Genomic DNA, 6,000 nt, shown 5'->3' on the forward strand with positions numbered 1-6,000 from the left:
AAATATCATTTGTGAACTGAAATTTATAGCCATTTCTAGTCAAACTAGATATAAAAATAATGTTCTTAAAAGCATCAGGTACATGCAAAATATTATTTAAATACAAAACATGTCCATTCATGTATAAAGATTTAGATCCTATGGCTAAAGCTTCAACAGTTGAGCCATTACCAACCCGGAGTTTAATACCTCGTGACTGCAAGCTGCTACTACTTACTAGTTCCTACATATCAAAAGTAATGTGAGAACTAGCACCAGTATCTAAAACCTAAGCTATAGATGAACTATGAGTATCATTATAATCTAAATAACAAGACACAGACATACCTTCTGAAGGTCTATCCTTCTTGTCCTTTAGAGAAGCAAGATACTCTGGGCAGTTCCTTTTCTAATGCCCATCCTTCTGGTAGTGGAAACACTTTCCCTTGCCTTTGTCAGCTTCGGTCTTGCCCTTCTATTTGGCTACCTTCTTGGAAGGTCTAGGAATTTGAGATTTCTTATTCTTATTGCCCTTCTTCTTTTTAGACTTTCCAGCATAAGAAGAAGATGCAATCAAAGCCACCTATTTTCCTTTATTGTCCGACATATTCTTTTAGGCAATAATTAACATGTTAAGCAACCCAGCCAAAGTACACTCGTGCTTTGTCATGTGGAAATTTATCACAAAACTCCCAAATAACTCAGGCAGGGACTGAAGGATCAGATCCGTCTGCAGTTGGAAATCCATGTGAAAATCAAGATGTTCCAGCTGCTCAATAAGCCGAATCATTGCCTCAATGGAGGGCCGTGATATAATTACTTTAATTATACCATTTCCAACTTAATCATTTATTTGAAAGATTTTGTGGTCGACTTAATTACTATTATGGTCTCACTTTGCACATTATCCAATTAGCATGCATATATCAGATACTTGCATACATTCACACACATCTCATGCATACATGGATAAATAAATAATATGGTATGATCATAGATTCTAAGGGATTCAATTCTGAGCCACCAAGAATTGAATCAGGGCATTCCTAGGTGTATTTCATTTATTCATTTTACAAGAGTTGCTGAAAGAGTACATAATCAACCCTTGATCTTGATTTCCTCCCACTAGTCCCACCAATGCTCTTGATCTTCTTGATCTTCTTGCAATATAATTACATTGTAATCCTTGGCATACCAAGGCAAGTTTACAAGAATATGGACTTTAAAGTCCTCAAAAAAATAAAATTACAACTTAAATTATTATAACATTTATAATACATGCCACTAAAATAAAATTAATTATTTTACATCCCAAAGAAAAATAAAAGAAATAAATCCAATCACATTGGTCTTTTATTGTCCAAGATCATCCATCATACATATTAAAATTTAACAATTAAATAAAATATACATACTAAAAATTAAATTGAATATCACATATTCAACTAAAATTAAATTTGAATCTCATTCAAATAATTTTAAATTTAGAAACATTTTTCCAAATTTAATACATTGAAAATAATTTTCAAAAATTAATTGTATGATTAAAATTTCTAATTAAACAATTTAATTAGGTATGAGCTTAATTATGGGCTTTAAAATACACAACAATTACATAATGGGCCCAAAAACCAAGTCCAAAATTCAAACACACCCTTGAGGCGTGTATCTTACCCAAGTCGCCCATGGTGAGCACCCAAACCAGCTCTTGATCAATCCAAATTTGATTCAATCACACAATTAAGCCTCATAAACAATCTTAATGGCAAATATAGTGGCTCTGATACCAATTGAAGGAGTGGAAGCGTGAATAAAGAGCATTAGAACCTTGAATTTCAGAAATTATTTCTAAAGTTATATGCATCATACCAAGTGTTTTATGAATCTAATCAATTTCTAATACCCAATTGCATACAAAAACATATTTTAGCATTCATTAAAATTTCAGTTGCCATTAAAGATTATAAATTAATATTTAATTCAATTAAACCTTAACTAAAATAGGGATTTTTAAGTACTAACCTCTTGATAGACAATTGAAGCCTCTTAGGATGTTCTTAGGATCCCAAATATTGTCCCTCTAGTTTGTCCACCATAAGCACACACTAAAGTAGCAATGGCAGCTCCTAGATTGGCCTTTCAAGCCTTATCAACCAATTATGATATGGGGTTTATGCTTTGTAAATGTTGTATGAATGTATTGGGTGTTAGAAATACTTTCTAATAATTTAATTCAAGAGGAAATCAAAGTTTTTCCCTTTGAATCAATTGAGAAATTGAAGAGGAGAGGGAGGCACCAAAGTGACGGCAACTTTTTGGAGAAAGAGAGAAGTGGCTGATTTTTCTTTATAACCTTTCTTTATATACTTAGGTCAAACCCTAACTCCCTTGCCACATGTCATCACAAGATCCCATCTTATTATTATTAGATTTAATCCTATGAAGCTAAGTGTCAAGCTCCATTTAAATCATGACATGTGGTCTTCCATCATAGGAAGACATGTGGCAAGATCATATGGTGCTATGTGTCACCATCTCATGGTGTCACGTCACCATGTGAAAAGACCAATTTGCCCTTACTCTTTAATTTGAGTTCTCAACCCAAAATCATAATTTCTCCTCTTTAAATCAATTTATATCAAATATAAATTAATTAATTTCTCATAATTAAATTCATATTTAATCAAATTAAATATAAATTTAATTTATACTATACATCCAATAACCTAGATTTGGTTTCAAGTCATGCTAGGTACTTTGCAATCTTATTGCAAATCAAACCTTTTTAATTAATTAATTAAACTCTTTAATTAATTAATTAAATCACATTTGAAATGGTGATTAGCTTATGTAGATGTGTGACTTACTAGGCTCATTACTTATTGGCAATGAGAAATGATATTAACTCTTAATATCATTAGAACTCTTTTTTACCGTAAATGATTTCTCTAAATTATTTCAGGCATCTCACAGACCATGGTTAACACCTAGTATAGTATGCCATGGCCACCTAATCAGTAATAAGGAATACCTTAAATGAACCTTTAATCATATGTTACCATGTACTAGAATCTCTCCGTTACAAAATCCCAATTCGAGCTGGAGTCATGGTTAATGTTAAACCCCATTTGCTATGAACATTATGTTCTCTTTTAATTCTAGTTCTTAATTAATTAGATTTTCTTATCAGAAACTCTTTTCTGACTAAATCTGTCTGTCCTGGCTAGGAACTTAAAACATCAAGAACAATTAAATGAACATAGGATTTTATCCCTATTTACTTAGGGTAACGGATTCTATCTTGATCAACACCTATCTCCGTATATAACTAATATGAGCCAACACATGCCTATATATCCATACACAGTACAAGTATGAAAGTAGTATCAAACTCAAACTATCTATATACAAGATAATTGTGTTATCTCAGGTCTAAAGATTATATACACTAATATGATATATGACAATGCATTGACAAGAGTAAACTCCATGTGCTTGTCATAAGCGTTACTGGTTTGCCCTACTTATCATGTATAAGTGCTTATCATGTTTGCTATGTGGTATGAGACTCACCACTCCATCTTATTTATATCTCATATAAATACCTTGAGAACAAACATGATTACAATCTTTCTGGATAAGTCATGTCCTTTGTGAAGTATTTTCGATTGTGAACTAATTTATGATACTTTATTCTAGAAATACTGTCACTCGTATTCTTAACAACTTAAGAATAGAATTTTTAACAAAATATCAATGGACCTTTTATATTGCACATAAATATATTATGTAAACGAAAAAGTGAAATTGCCTTTTATTAATACAATATGTACAAGATACATACAAAATGATATACTCTAAGCCATACTACTAACAACATGCATAATATTAAGTTTACAATTTCAAAATAATAATCTTTTACGGTTCCCAAACTAAATAAAATACTCTTAGTACATGTGGAGATCTAGATTTCTAAATAATAACATAAATTATAAATACTATAACTTTAGACCTGCGAGGAAGAAAGCAGGTTAATCACAAGGAAAAAGTCCTCTTCTAACTTGAAAAAATAGGTGAACAGGGGTAAGCGTTCAACTCATAGAGTATGATATTGATTTTAGTTATAATTTCTATAACTATCTAGTACTAATACATACATAAGGAATGAAATGCAACACAGATCAGCATATTCAATCAAATTCAGATAATATTTACTCAAAGAATAATTTGAAGCACTCACACACTCGTGTGTCACATCAATATATATAATATAGGAGCTGATCCTCTATACAGCTCTCTTAGTCCCATGCTTGCCAGCGAGATCAACTCGAACCGGACTTTCTCTTAATAATCCAAATGTGGGGGTCAACGAGATTAACTCAAAGCCATACACACCCCGACTTATCACAAAAAGAATCAGGCCTCAAGCGAGACTAGCTCAAGCCAATTTGTCTATCCTACCCATATCCATTACCAGTACTCCACACGCATGCCGACACACGCACACAGTTCGAAATTACCCTAAGGCAACACCCACATCCATATAATCAAGTAATAATGCAACACAAAGTATACCTATGATAGCTAGATACATATATTTATAGGTGATGCATGGGCATGCTTTGAATATAAAATAATAATATTAATATTATAATTAAAATTGGTATCTACTCACTGTACTCCAAAAGTCATTATGGCGGCTGAGTGGAGGAGGAAGGCTGATCCGACTCAACTAAAAATTATATCACAAATTTATCAATATTTACTTAAAACAAAACTTTAAAGAGTCAAATCATAGCATAAGTTTTGTCGAAAATTCAGCAGAGTTTCTCCTATATTCAGGACCTCTTCAACCTATAAAATGATTCAAATAACACTTTTAAAGGTCATAATCTCACATCCACAACTCAACAACAACACATGACCCCTCCTGGACCCTCCAAACCAGGCAAGTCTCACACAGACCAACAACTCAATTATAAGACTTAACATGGACATATTGCAAAAGTCATTCAAACTAGCTCTAAAAATTTTAAATTTTATTTTGCGGTTCTTAACAATGCTATAAGGTTGTTGCAAAAGGAATTATAATTTTCTAAACACCCAAAAATATTTTATGAATTTTTATTCTAATTTCGATACTAAGTAAATAAAGAAACTTAGGGTTTGGGTTTACCTATGCTAATTTTGACGCTTAGAACGTGTTTGGGGCATCTGAAAATGGTGGGAAGGATTGCGATTTCGAGCCAATTTTGAAACTGCTCTAACAGTCTATCCGCCGAGCCTGAAAATGCAGATCTGGGTATCGGTTAAATTTCTGCGAAACGAACGTACTTACGCAAAGCCCACAAACCAGGGGTTAGAATAAAATATTTATAAAATTAAATAAACTCATTTAAGGCTCAGAAAAATACTGTGAAGTCTGTGGGATTCACCGAAATTTCGATGTCGAAAAATTTTGAAACTTATATTGCTGTGAAGCTCTCACCGAGTGAAGTACACCGGTACTCTCGGAATCTCCTTGGGGCTCCTGGTTTGAGAGAAATTTAGCACAAAAATAAAATGAGCTAAAACTTCTTGAGCTAAAATTAGACAAACCGCTCAATAAAAATCTGTGATCTTAGTGTCTATGGAAACCTCTCGAGGTGTAGATGAGGTTTGGGACAAGATCCGATCAAATTGGTGGCCAAATCGACTAGATTTTGGGCAAAAAAATGAAAAGTTGGGCAGCCCATTTGGAGTACTTTGGCATTATTTTTCGATCAGCTAGGACGTCGGTGGGAGGGAGGCTTGGTAGTGCACCGGTGAGCTGGGGAGGGAGGGGTGGCAGTAGGCCGACAAGGGGAGGAGAGACGAGAGAGAAAATGAGTGAGGAAGAAGGGGTGTCGGGCGTGCGGGAGAGTGGAAGAAAAAGAAGGTGAACTGGTTCAATTCGATCGGTCCAATTCTATCTGGTTTAATTCAATCGGTTTGATTTAGGATATCCAAAATTAAATTTTTACTCTACCCTGAGACCCAAAA

Source organism: Hevea brasiliensis, unplaced genomic scaffold (genome assembly GCF_030052815.1).
Source record: "Hevea brasiliensis isolate MT/VB/25A 57/8 unplaced genomic scaffold, ASM3005281v1 Scaf1, whole genome shotgun sequence".
In the NCBI taxonomy this organism is placed as follows: Eukaryota; Viridiplantae; Streptophyta; class Magnoliopsida; order Malpighiales; family Euphorbiaceae; genus Hevea; species Hevea brasiliensis.